The following is a 13740-nucleotide window of genomic DNA, read 5'->3' on the forward strand; positions in this document are numbered from 1 at the left end:
ATTCAAAAGAGAATGAAATTGTTTGCTCAAGTATCAAATTAATGAGAAAGAAAACTTATTGGAAATTGATTTCACCTAGTTTCTCACTATGCTTTACCAATCTAACTAATAGGAATTAATTTTCTCTGTTTGTTAGCAAATCTCAAATTCATCCAAAAGCCTCTTTCGATACTCAATTGAAAATTATTCTTGTTCATTATTTAACATAAGTTTATGAAAATCAATAAAGCAAGAATGCATTAAGACCCACGATTTTAATACTACATATATTCATACAAGTCTTTCGATCTCTATATTTACCTATGCTGAAATATCTCATATATATCCTATAATATCCCCTTTTGGTAGCAAATCACAAGATCAAGATCATTTAATTAATGACCAGTTAATTAAAAGCAATAAACTCATATTAAATCAAACATACTTAGATGAAAATTACTTCAGATTAGAGTAAAAAAGAAAGCATAGTTTGAAACCAGATTACATCGTTTTCCTCGAAATAATAAAATTAGTTCATGCTAAAAATAAAATTCCGCATAAACAAATTCACCATATGTTCTTTTCTCGTGGGAATGGAAGAGAAATCAACACCACAAGTACCGCCGTAGTGCGCCATGAACACCACGAGCACCACCGTCATGTGCTACGTTCGTGCTTCAAGAAAACACTAAGAACTGCTACCCCTCGAAGTAAAAAAGAAAGCCTTTTTTGTTGACTTCATAGGTCATACTCGATTTTGATAATGACAAATACTCAAGTATTTGATGGCTATCTAGTTTATGTGCATGTATATATTAGCAGATCAATTGATGTGACATGAAGTAAAGTCTAAAGACCCTGAAGATATTCTTTTGTTGTAATTTATATTATTATTGTATTCAGATCTGTAATAGTAATTATGGGGAAAAGGTCTGTAAAAATCTCTGCATGTCATCCATATAGGATATTGTAAAGCTCAAAGACCTTAGAAGGCCCTTAGGCCCATACACAAATGCACAAAATAGTCCCTATAATCACTTACATTATCAGGGGAATCAATTGAAATAAATTGGACTTAATAGGCAAAATCAATGAGAGGTTGGGCGACCGAACCCTTGGTGTTCAAAACATCTCAGGCGCTCTAACTGTGGACCGATCAACATGTTGACCCGAGTTTGGAAAACCGAACTAAAATAAACATACTGTCCACGGTCGATCGAACTGCTGATCTGACCTTTCCCAACAACTCGGCAGCCCGAACCTCAGCTTTCAAATCATCCTCGGGCGACCGAACATATGAGTTCGGTTAACCGAACTTCAGATCGAGCACCCTAATCTCAGATAGTGTGAAAATCGTGTTGGTTTAGCAAACCAAACCCATGCTCAGGCGACCGAACATCAAAAACTAACTTTTTTCATTGTCTCTATTCGGGCGACCAAATCGTGGTTCAGACACCCCAAAACTCTCTGGTTGTTTTACTTTTACCGCGGTTAAGCATGGTTAAACGGGGTTAATATTTCTTAATGGTTTTAAAACAATATTAATAATTCCCCCCCATGACCTTAACAGTTATAATTTGGTCTACGTCTATATATAGGGCCTCATTTGTGAAAATTAGGACAAGATTAGCAAGATCATTAGTGAAAAATTCTCTCAAACTCAAAATGCTTATCTTGCCTATACTACTTCAAATCCTCTCGTACACTCATTCCTTTGATCAATCCTAGTATTGTGAGAGTTCTTATTGTGCTATTGCTTTGTTATAGATTGCTTAATACTCTTAATATTTTGGTTGTTGATTGTTATTGATTTTGGAGAGTCAAGAAAAGTGTTAACCCACATATTTAAATTTGATAAATCTTGTGTTGGGAAAACTCAATAGGTTGAGGATCTTTGCATTGTTATTGCAAGATTCCTATAGCTATAATTTTTGTGTACAAAGTATTTTGTAAGCTATATTTTTCAAACAACTCTTGTACTTATTTCATTAAGGAAAATATTTTGAGTTAGTTTGAATATTTGATCAGCATCTTTGAAATCCTAATCTATTATTGAGATTTGTTATATCATATTTCAAAGAAATAGCTTGTTAAAACACTCTTGAGCATATTTGTGATTATACTTTGTTAAGTATTTGCTTGCACAAAATCACATCACCGAGCTTACAATTTCCTACACTATTGATGTTTGGTTGATTGATTACATTTAGTACATATCTGGTTGATTGAGAAGCATAATCACTGTACCTAGTTTATTATTGAGAAATATTGTTATATTCTAGGCGTGGCCTTAGGGGGTGGTAATCAAGCTAGAGAAGGATTGTATGTAAAGGTTGAGGTCAGCCCTTTGCTAATTGACCTAGTTGTTTTAGGTGCCATTCCACCCATTAAGTGAGCTTATAGTGTAATCCTTCTGCTTCTTAGCCAAGGAGGGGACGTAGGCAGTTTGCCAAACCTCGATAACATTGTTGGGTGTCGTCTTCATTTACCGCTTTATTGTGCATGCTTAGTTAAATCAATTATGCAATTTAATTTCTGCCGATTATTTATATTGATTTATTTTATATGCACTAGATTGACCTTAAGCTTGTGTAATACTGCTGTTAGTGGATTGACCTAGGGAACAAATTTTTAAAATACCAATTCACCCCCATTGTGGGATTATAATAAAGCTAACAATTGGTATCAGAGTCTAGTAGCTTAGACTTAATAGTTATTTTGCAAAATATCTAGATGGCTCATAGCGCTGTAACCCCTATCCCTGAGGGACCCTCTTCCATACGCCCTTCGATTTTCAGTGATGTCAATTACACCTTCTAGCAACAAAGTATGCACTTCTATCTTCATAACATTTATTGGAAGGTGTGGTAAGGGTAATTATGTTCCTATAAAAACTGAGGGTACAACTAGAGTTCCTAAAACTAAGGAAGTCTATAATGACGATGATATGAAAGCTGTTAGTTTGAATGCCATTGCTATGAATAATTTGTATTGTGGTCTTGATGTAAATGAATTTAATAGAGTTATGGCATGTTCATCTGCTAAGGAGATATGGGATAAGTTAGAGGTCACATATGAGGGTATTAGAGATGTAAAAGATAGTAGGATTGATGTAATGACCCGGAAAATTTTAATGATAAAATAATTGGGAAAAATAATAGATGAAAAAAAATATATAAATAAGGAATAAAGGAAAATAGGGGAAAAGAAAAGTTTAGAAGAAAAAGGGAAATGAAATTGTAAAAGGGTACAAACAGGTGCTCGTAGATGAGTAGGATTTTCTCGTCCACGAGAGTTCTGCAAAAACTCATCGCCGAGTATGTATGTCTCACCAATGAGGATTAACTGAGAGGATTTGGGCTCTTTTGAAATTCGTCGACGAGCTCATGGCCTTATCGATGAGTGTTCCTCAGTGGTTCATCAACGAGTCCTATCTTCTCATCGATGAGTCCACGTGGCAAGGACGAGTATATAAAGACCTAAGGTTGCTTTCTTGTGAAGGAAATTAATTTTCCTTCATTGTCTCTTTCTAAAATCGTCTCTCTCACTTCTCTCTAAAAGGAGTTGTGTTAGCAGATTCTAGGGCATATCTATATGGATTAATTGATGTACAGCTAAAAGGAACTATAGTACGATTGAATGAAATGAAAATGAATGAAATGGAAATGTGAATGAAACGAACATGAAATATGAAATGTGAACGATATAAAATGTTAAAGGTTACGTAAAGTGAAATGCCAAGAAATGCTAAAGTTATGAACATGAACAGATACGGATGGTTGAATAATGACAGAGAGAATAATGGATTATGGTCTTATCAGATATTTATGCTAGTAGAATATGTTACACTAGGGCGGGGCAAACTCTTTGCCTAAGAGCTTGTTGAGAAAGGCGAGTACACTAGTAATATCAGATGTAACAGTAGGCTGCAAAACGTAATAGGGCAGAGGGAAACTACTTGTATGGGCTGGTAGATTTCATTATTCTTGAGGGCCTTCGCTGGTAAACTTTTGTATGAACTGTGTGAGTACGGTATTAAACTATCACTTTAAGGGCTTACTTAGTAAGGTGAGTGCTCTGGTATGCTTCAGTTATGACCTTCGAGTTACTTAATATATTAGAGCAGAGAGGTGCTACTTGTTTGGGCGGGTAATCGCCCCTATCCTTGCGTAGTCTTGTGGGTAAATATTTGCTTGTGTATGATTAGGATCAGAAAATGATTTTAGAATATATGTTAATGGTTTTGAAAATGATATAAAAATGTTGATTATAATCTCATATTGACCACGCGTTGTTTTGAATATATATTGTTTCTTTCCCTTACTAAGATGTGTCTTACCCAATTATGAATTTATTCTTTTTAGGACCACCACATAAATGAGCTTAGAGAAGCTCGAAGTTGATAGCATTTTTGGGGTTCTAGATAGAGAAAAGGGTATAAACATTTTGATGATATTTTGGGATGTAAATATGTTATTTTTTATGTTTTATGTTTTATGTTTTAAAGTTTTTCTAGGGTATGTGTTAGCTTTACTGTGATCCCAAGAGGGGGGGGTGAATTGGTATTTTTAAAATTTAAGTCCTAGGTAAATCTCCTAATAGCAGTATATTTACAACCCTATGGACAATCTAGTGCAAGTAATGTAAATCCTTTATAATATGTATCAGTAATTAAATAAAGCAATCTAATTAGCAATATAAGCACTAGAAAGCAGTAATGTAATAGTGACATGCAGAAATGTTATCGAGGTTCAGCCAATTGTCTACGTCCATGCCTTGACTAACAAGCACAAAGATTACCACTATAATTGCTCACTTAAACAGGTGGAGCAGCACCTAAACAAACCAGGTCAATTAGCACAGGGCTGACCTCAACCTTTACAACCAATCCTTACCGGGATGGATTATCGCCCCCTCAGGCCATGCCTGGAAATACAACAATATTCTCTCAAACAGATGGTACAAAGATAATGCTTTCACGTAAAGCAGATATGTACCCAAATACGCACATTCATATACACATCAATGATATGGATATAGAGTAAGCTCAGTGATGCAAGTTTTTGTGCAATCAACACCCAATATAATATAATCAGTATGATGCTCAAGAGTGTTCAACACAAACAATATCTTGGAATCTAAACAAAGTACTTCAATAGCAAATCAATATTCCAAGGATATGAATCAGATAATCAAACTAGTTCAAAAGAGTTTTCTTTAATGTAATATGCACAATACTAGTTTGAAAATATTTGTTTGTTTGAAAAATCTTTGTAGAACAAAAACCAAGCTATTGGACACTTGCAACAAGATGCAAATTTCCTAAGCTTCCTTGGTTTATCCCCACACAAGATTTATAATATAAAAATTCGTGGGATAAACCAAAGCTAAACTTCCTAAAAACAATATCTCAATCACACAAGCAAGTGGGAGTATTTAGCAAGATTTAGTAATCACAATCACACAAAGAGAGCTCTCACAATCTTAGAATATATCAAAGGAATGGAAATTTGAGAGTATTTGGCCAAAAGGTGTATTTTTAAAAGAGAGGATATTTTGGCTAATCTATTTGTTAATTCTTGTCTAATCTTGCAAATGAACTCATATTTATAGTCAGGTGTAAAATTATAACCAGTTGGGACATATTGGGAATAATTAAAAAAGTCCCAAATGGTTAAAATACAATCAACCCAAATTAACCCTGTTTTACCGCGGTTAAATTAATTTTAATCGGCCGGGGTTCGGGTGGCTGAACTTAGGTTCGGTCGCCCGACAAGACTCAGTAGTAAATTTTATTAAACTTAGTTCGGTAGCCTTATTTCACATTCAAAGACCCGAATCAAAGTCATTAGCATTGCTCCGTGACTTTGGGTGCCCGGTCCTATATTCGGTGGCCTAAATTCATGTGTTCAGTTGCCCGAGGTCCTTTTTGAACTAAAACAATCGATCACCCGAGTTGGTGGACTGTACCTTTCAAGGGGTTCGGGCGCAAGTGGAAAGTATGCATGTTATAGATCGGTCGCTCGAGAGCCCTGGTCAACTGTTGAATTGTCAGCAGTTCGGGCGCTCGAGGAGTTTTGAACTCTAGGGGTTTGGTTGCCCGAGCTCTCTTAATATCCTAATATTTGTTCAATTTAAGGCACAATTTCAACACTTCTATATATTATATGATGTGTGTGAGTGTTGGGACCTAGAGTCTTGCTATGGTCTTATTGAGCTTACCATATATCCTATATGCATGATGTGCAGGTAAGGTAAATATAGACCACATCCTAAGTTACTATTACAGACCCATATTACAATCATTGAATTTACAATTACAAATTAAAGATCTTTAGAGTCTTCTGGTTGCTTCAAGTGTCATTCCTTGGGATACTCATTAAGCCTGCACAAACGCTTGACAATCATCAAATACCAGTATTTGTTATTGTCAAAACCGGGTGCGACCTATAAGGTCAACAGTATGAATGGTTGTGAAACATACTGGTGTTTGTGAATATTGATTATTTTTGGAGATATGTATACATATGGGAATACAAGTGATGAATGGCTATTGTGGATTACAGATAGAATTTATAAACTCTAGTATTTATTTTTATGATTGAGGATAATAGTTATGTTTTCCGCTGCAAATGTATTTATCTGTTTATGGAATATTAGGATTTTCAGCAATAACACACCGAATCAGTTTTAAGGGTTTGGGTGTTACATTTTGGTATCAGAGCAATAATTTTGGGATTTTGAGAACTTAGGAAATGATTTATATCAGAGTATAGGAAACAGTTAAGATAGGAGTACTAGATAAATAGGTTAGGTATTGAGAAGTAGGTTTGGTGTAGGGAAGTATAGGATTTTGTCTTATAACTTGGAAGCAGAAATCCCTTAGCGGACTTCTGTGATTTTCTGATTCAGTCGACGGTTTTAGAAAACCACGGTAAATCCATTAATGGTGATGTTTCCTAGCCATGAGATTGGTCCTTATATGGAGACTTTGGATTTTTATTGGATTTAATTTTATGATTATGATGTTTGGGGATTATGATATGAAATTCTTATCTCTTTTTTGTCCTATTTTTAGGATGAACTCTAGAGATGAGAATATAGAAGCTGAAGGAAGGGAAGGTTTAGATACTTCCAGTAGAGAGGACACTGATACCTCCAAGGTGCTGCGGGGTATAGCCCGTCAGGTTAGGGTAGAGATGAAGAAGGATCCTAAAGAACAAAACTTTCCACTTGTAGGTCAGGGATGTAGCATTAAGGAGTTTATGAGGATGAACCCTCCGACCTTTGTAGGAGGACCTGATCCAGTGGCTGCAGAGAATTGGTTACAAGAAATAGAGGAGATTATGGCTGTACTCGATTGCACGGACGAGCAAAAGGTTCGTTATGTTGCATTTAAGATGACTGAAGAGGCAAAAAGCTGGTGGCTTTCTGTGAAGCTGCTAGAGGGCTAGAGGTTGGAAAAGATAGCTTTTATCTAGGAGATGACTGTGGCAGAATATGCGGCGAAATTTGTGGAGTTATCACGCTTTGCACCATTTATGATTCTAAACGAGGTAAGAAAGGCCAAGAAATTTGAAAAAGGCTTGAGGCGCAAAATATACGAGCTGGTTGTAGGGTTTTAGGTTCAGACTCTCTTAGAATTAGTTGATAAGACTTCGATGCTAGAGAAAAGTATCCAGAGCAGTATAGAGCCTTCAGAGCAGAAGAAGAGGCTTGCACAATCTAGTTTTCAGTCTGAGGCCAGTCAAGGATCAAGGAAGAGAGGACAAGAAACAGTGGACTCCGTATGCCAAAAATGTAATAAAAGGCATAGGGACAAATGCTGGTTTGACACTCCGAATTGTTTCAAGTGTGGTAAACAAGGACATATCAATAAAAATTATTGGGAACCATTGCCTATGGTATCTGTTCAGAACCAGGATCGGGGGAAACAATGGGTACCACTTGGAAGAGGTGCTCTACCCTAACTGTATACGCTTCAGGCTGAGGAGGATGATATCAGAGAAGTAGGTATTGGTTTAAGATTAAGGAAATTATAAATTAATTCAGTTATGGATGATTGAGCAGTATACATGATGATCTAAATGTTTATGATGATGTGATTAATTGAAAATAATGTAGGGATTTGGGTGATATACATATTGAATATTATGACTTAATGAATTTTAATGATGTGAAAGGATGATTAGTAGGTAAAATTTCCAGGATGAAATTTCTTAAAGGGAGAAGAATGTAATGACTCGGAAAATTTTAATGATAAAATAATTGGAAAAAATATTAGATGAAAAAAAAGATAAATAAGGAATAAAGGAAAAGAGGGGAAAATAAAAGTTTAGAAGAAAAAGGGAAAAGAAATTGTAAAAGTGTACAAATAGGTGCTCGTTGACGAATAGGATTTTCTCGTCGATAAGAGACTTATAGAAACTCGTCACCGAGTAAGTATGTCTCGTCGACAAGGATTAACCGAGAGGATTTGGGTTGTTTTGAAATTCATCAACGAGCTCATGACCTTATCGACGAGTGTTCTTTAGTGGTTCGTCAACAAGTCCTATCTTCTCATCGACGAGTCCATGTGGCAAGGACGAGTATATAAAGACCTAAGGTTGCTTTCTTGCAAAGGAAATTATTTTTCCTTTATTTTTCTCTATCTAAAATCTTCTCTCTTACTTCTTTCTAAGAATCTAGCTCGGATTCAGCGCGAATCAACGATTAGAAGTCACTACGATGTTCTAAGGAAGATTCTCTATACATCTAGCGCATCAGTTTCTTAAACTGGGCTTTTTGGGAAATGCTCCTAAGTTGAGGTAAGGGTCTGGATTCTCAGTTTTAGGCTTTTAAAAGTTTATTTAAAGTTATTAAGTTGAGAAAACATAGAAATAGCAGATTATTTGGGGTTTATTTAATTAAACTAGGGTTTTTGAACCAGAAATCGGGTGAGCATCACAGGCATCAGTTTGGGATACCTGTTGGTGTAGTTTGAGGATTCAAGTAAGGGGGAAATTTATATATTAAATCAAGTTTTTATGAATTAAATAAAAATGGATTATGTTATATATGTATATATGTTTCCATGTGGGTATAAAATGCCAACTATGTAAACTATGTTTTCTAAGCTTAGGACTGCTTATTTAGGTACGTATATGTGAAAATGAACTGATGAGAGTGGAAAGTATTTCAAGATAATTATGTAAGGAATGAAGGTATATTTTCAGTAAATAAACGTTAAATATTGGTTGGCTTATTTTATAGGTAATGTATGAACTTTTCTGCTAAAATGTGTGGCATAAGTGGATGGTAATGTTGTTTGAACATATGTTATTTGTATGAGATGCAGACTATGTAAGAAATGCACTCTTAATAAAATGTTATACAGACCATGTTGCTTGTGTTTGATAATGCAACCATGTATGCAATAAAAGCTAAAAGGAGCTGTAGACTAATTGATGACAACTAAAAGGAGCTGTGTTAGCAGATTCTAGTGCATATCTATAGAGACTAATTGATGTACAGCTAAAAGGAACTGTAGTATGATTAAATGAAATGAAAATGAATGAAATGGAAATGTGAATGAAACAAACATGAAATATGAAATGTGAACGATATAAAATGTTAAAGGTTACGTAAAGTGAAATGCCAAGAAATGTTAAAGTTATGAACATGAACAGATACGGATGGTTGAATAATGACAGAGATAATATCAGATGTAGCAGTAGGCTGCATAACGCAATAAGGCAGAGGGAAACTACTTGTATGGGTGGGTAGATTTCCTTATTCTTGGGGACCTTCGCTGGTAAACTTTTGTATGAACTGTGTGAGTACGGTATTAAACTTTCACTTAAGGGTTTACTGAGTAAGGTGAGTTTTCTAGTATGCTTCATTTTTTACCTTCCGGTTGCTTAATATATCATAGTAGAGGGGTGCTACTTGTTTGGGCGGGTAATCACCCCTATCATTGGGTAGTCTTGTGGGTAAATATTTGCTTGTGTATGATTAGGATCAGAAACTGAATTCAGAATATATGTTAATGATTTTGCAAATGATAGAAAAATGTTGATTATAATCTCATATTGACCACGTGTTGTTTTTAATATATATTGTTTCTTTCCTTTACTGAGATGTATCTCACCCAATTATGAATTTATTCTTTTCAGGACCACCACGTAAACGAGCTTAGAGAAGCTCGAAGTTGATAGCATTTTTGGGGTTCTAGATAGAGAAAATGGTATAAACATTTTGATGATATTTTGGGACGTAAATAAGTTCTTTTTTATGTTTTAAAGCTTTTCTAGGGTATGAGTGGTTGTGAAACATACTGGTGTTTGTGAATATTGATTAATTTTTGAGATATGTATATATATATATATATATATATATGGGAATATGGGTGATGAATGGCTATTGTGGATTACAGATAGAATTAGTAAACTCTGGTATTTATTTTTATGATTAAGGATAATAGTTATTATTTCCACTGCGAATGTATTTATCTGTTTATGGAATATCAGGATTTTCAGGAATAACGCACTGGACCAGGTTTAAGGGTTCAGGGCGTTATAATTGATATGTTGACCAGTGAGTATGAAGCATTTAGGATGAACACTGGTAAGTCCATTCAGAACATGTACACTAGATTCACACACATCATTAATTCACTGCATGCAATAGGAAAGACCTATCCCACATATGAGATGATTAGGAAAGTTCTTAGAGGTCTTCCTCCTATTTGGGAAGCAAAGGCTGCGACTATTTTTTTAGGGTAGAGACCTTAAGGCCATGATATTAGGCCATGATATTAGATGAGTTGATAGGTTCACTGATCACTTATGAATTAGCTATAAATGAGAGACTTAATAAACATAATAGGTTGAGAAAAGTGACTGCATTAAAAACTTCCACTAATACATCTAGTGAGTGCAGCGAACCTGATTTTGGAGATGATATGGCCATTCTAACTAGGAAATTCAGTAGATTCTTCAAGAAGAATAGTAAACCATACAAAAGGTATAGAGAGTCCGCATCTGAGATGGGAGAGTCGAGTAAAAAAAAAAAGGAGAAATCAAACTCTCCTAAGTGCTATAACTACAACAAGGTTGGGCATATTAGGCCAGATTGTCCCTTATTAAAAAAAGAAGCTAGGAAAAAGAAGAAAGTCATGAAAGCGGGCACCTCATGGGATAAACTAAGTAGCAGCGACTCAGACTCAGACCGCAGTAATTCAAAAGTTGCTAACCTGTTCTTGATGGCACATGATGATGAGATATTGTCTTCTTGTTCTTTATTCTCATATTCTTCTTCTAATGATGATTGTGATTCTGATAGCATGCCTACTTTTAGAGAATTGCAATTTGAATATATTCGTGTGTCTAAACTGTTGAATAAAATGACCAAGGAAAATGATGTTTTGAAAAAAAAAATGCAAAAATTAGTCAAAATTGTTTGAAATTGCAAAATCCCACTCATGCTTTAATTTTGAAAGAAAAAGATTTGAAAATTGCTGAGCTTGAGAGAACATTGGAGGATAGCTCCAAATTTGTTTTTAAATTCACTAAAGGCCAACGTAATTTTGAAAAACTACTTGGAGCCCAAAGAAACTCTCTCAGTAAAGAGGGTCTTGGTTTTAATGGTATTGTGAATATTAGACGACCTAATCTTTACTTGAGACATTTCACAAGTGAATCAAAATCTCAAATCCCACCTAAAGATCCAAGGTGTCAAATAAAATGTTTGAAATGCAAGCAAATCGACCACATTCAATTTCATTGTCCACTTAGGAATAAACATGTGAAAATTAGAAAAATGTGGGAGTCAAAGGAGATACAGACACTAACGCTTGTGGACCTAACAGAATTTGGGGACCAGTGCCAATTACTTAGTCTATCTTACAGGTGTGTTTAAGTTCGTCCTCCTCCAAGGACAGGTGGTACCTGGGTAGAGGGTGCTCACGGTAAATGACTGATGACAAGGCAAAATTCGCTTTAATCACTCCCAAGGATGGAGGGTATGTGACATTTAGCGACAATGCAAAGGGGTGCATCATAGGCGTAGGTAAGGTCGATAGGGATCCTTCCCATATTATTGATAATGTTCTATTAGTTGATGGCTTGAAGCATAATTTGTTGAGCATTAGTCAATTGTGTGGTAAAGGTTAAAAGGTTTCATTTGAAAATGATAAATGCATAGTTGAAAGTAAATTAAATCATAAAATTCTTTTCACTGCAGATCGCCATGAAAATGTATATACTACAACTTTTGATAATCTAGCTTTGCAACAAGTAACTTGTTTTTGTGCAATCAATGAAGCCAGTTGGTCATGGCATAGGCGCTTAGGACACGCTAGCGTCGATTTGTTGTCAAAACTAGTAAGAAAGAACTTAGTGAAAGGCTGGCCTAAAACACCATTTTTGAAAGATAAAATCTGTGATGCATGTCAAATGGGTAAGCAAACAAAATCTAACTTTAAGATAAAGAAATTTATATCTACCACTAGACCACTTAAAATGCTTCACTTGGATTTATTTGGTCTTAACTCTGTGCAAAGTTTAGGTGGAAAATCATATGCTTTTGTTATTGTTGATGACTATTCTAGGTTCACATGGGTGCTGTTTCTCTCATATAAAAATGAATCATGTGAATAGTTTACTAAGCTATGTAGGAGAATTCAAAATGAAAAAGGCTTTAAGATAACTCACATAAGAAGTGATAGAGGCATTGGATTTAAAAATGATGGCATAGAAAATTATTGTGACCTAGAGGGCATATCATATAACTTTTCTGCACCTAGGACCCCTCAACAAAATGGTGTGGTAGAAAGAAAGAATAGGTCATTGTAGGGACTATGTTGAATGAATATAAATTACCTAAATATTTTTGGACTGAGACTATAAATAATGCATGTTATGTCATGAATAGGGTGTTAATTAGACATTCACTTAATAAGACCCCATATGAATTGTGGAACAACCATAGACCTAATATTTCCTATTTTCATGTTTTTGGTTGTAAATGCTTGTGCTTAGAGATAATGAGCATCTAGGGAAATTTGATTCTAAATCTGATGAAGTTATTTTCCTAGGTTATTCTTTGAATAGTAAAGCATGTAGAATTTTCAATTAAAGAACTTTAACTGTCATTGAATTTATTCATGTTGTATTTGATGAATCTAATCCATTTTGTAAGAAAGATGATAAAGATGATATTGACATTAGAAAATGCTTAGACCAGCTATCTATTGAAAACAATGTAAATAAAAACTCAGAAATAAATGATAAATCATCTGAAGATAATCAAAATGATAATGAAGTTCAGGAGTTGCCTAGGGTTTGGAAATTTATTAGGAACCGTCCTATAGATCAAATCATAGGTGAACCTTCCCATGGTGTAACCACAAGATCTTCCTTGAGAAACCTTGTGAGTCACTCTGCTTTCTTGTCCTAAGAAGAACCTTAAAATATTATAGAAGCCATAGAGGATGAGTCTTGGGTGATGTCTATGCAAGAAGAACTTAATCAATTTGAAAGAAGTAAAGTGTGGATCCAAGTTCCTAGGCTTAGTGATCATACAATTATTGGAACCAAATGAGTGTATAGAAATAAGAAGGATGAGAATGGGATAGTAACTAGGAATAAGGTTAGACTAGTTGCCCGGGGTTATAATTAGGAGGAAGGGATAGATTTTGATGAAACCTATGCTCCTGTTGTTAGAATGGAAGTCATTCGTATGTTACTTGCTTATGCTGCTTTTAAGAATTTTAAATTGTAT

This window comes from Malania oleifera, chromosome 1, assembly GCF_029873635.1.
Source record: "Malania oleifera isolate guangnan ecotype guangnan chromosome 1, ASM2987363v1, whole genome shotgun sequence".
Taxonomy (NCBI): domain Eukaryota; kingdom Viridiplantae; phylum Streptophyta; class Magnoliopsida; order Santalales; family Ximeniaceae; genus Malania; species Malania oleifera.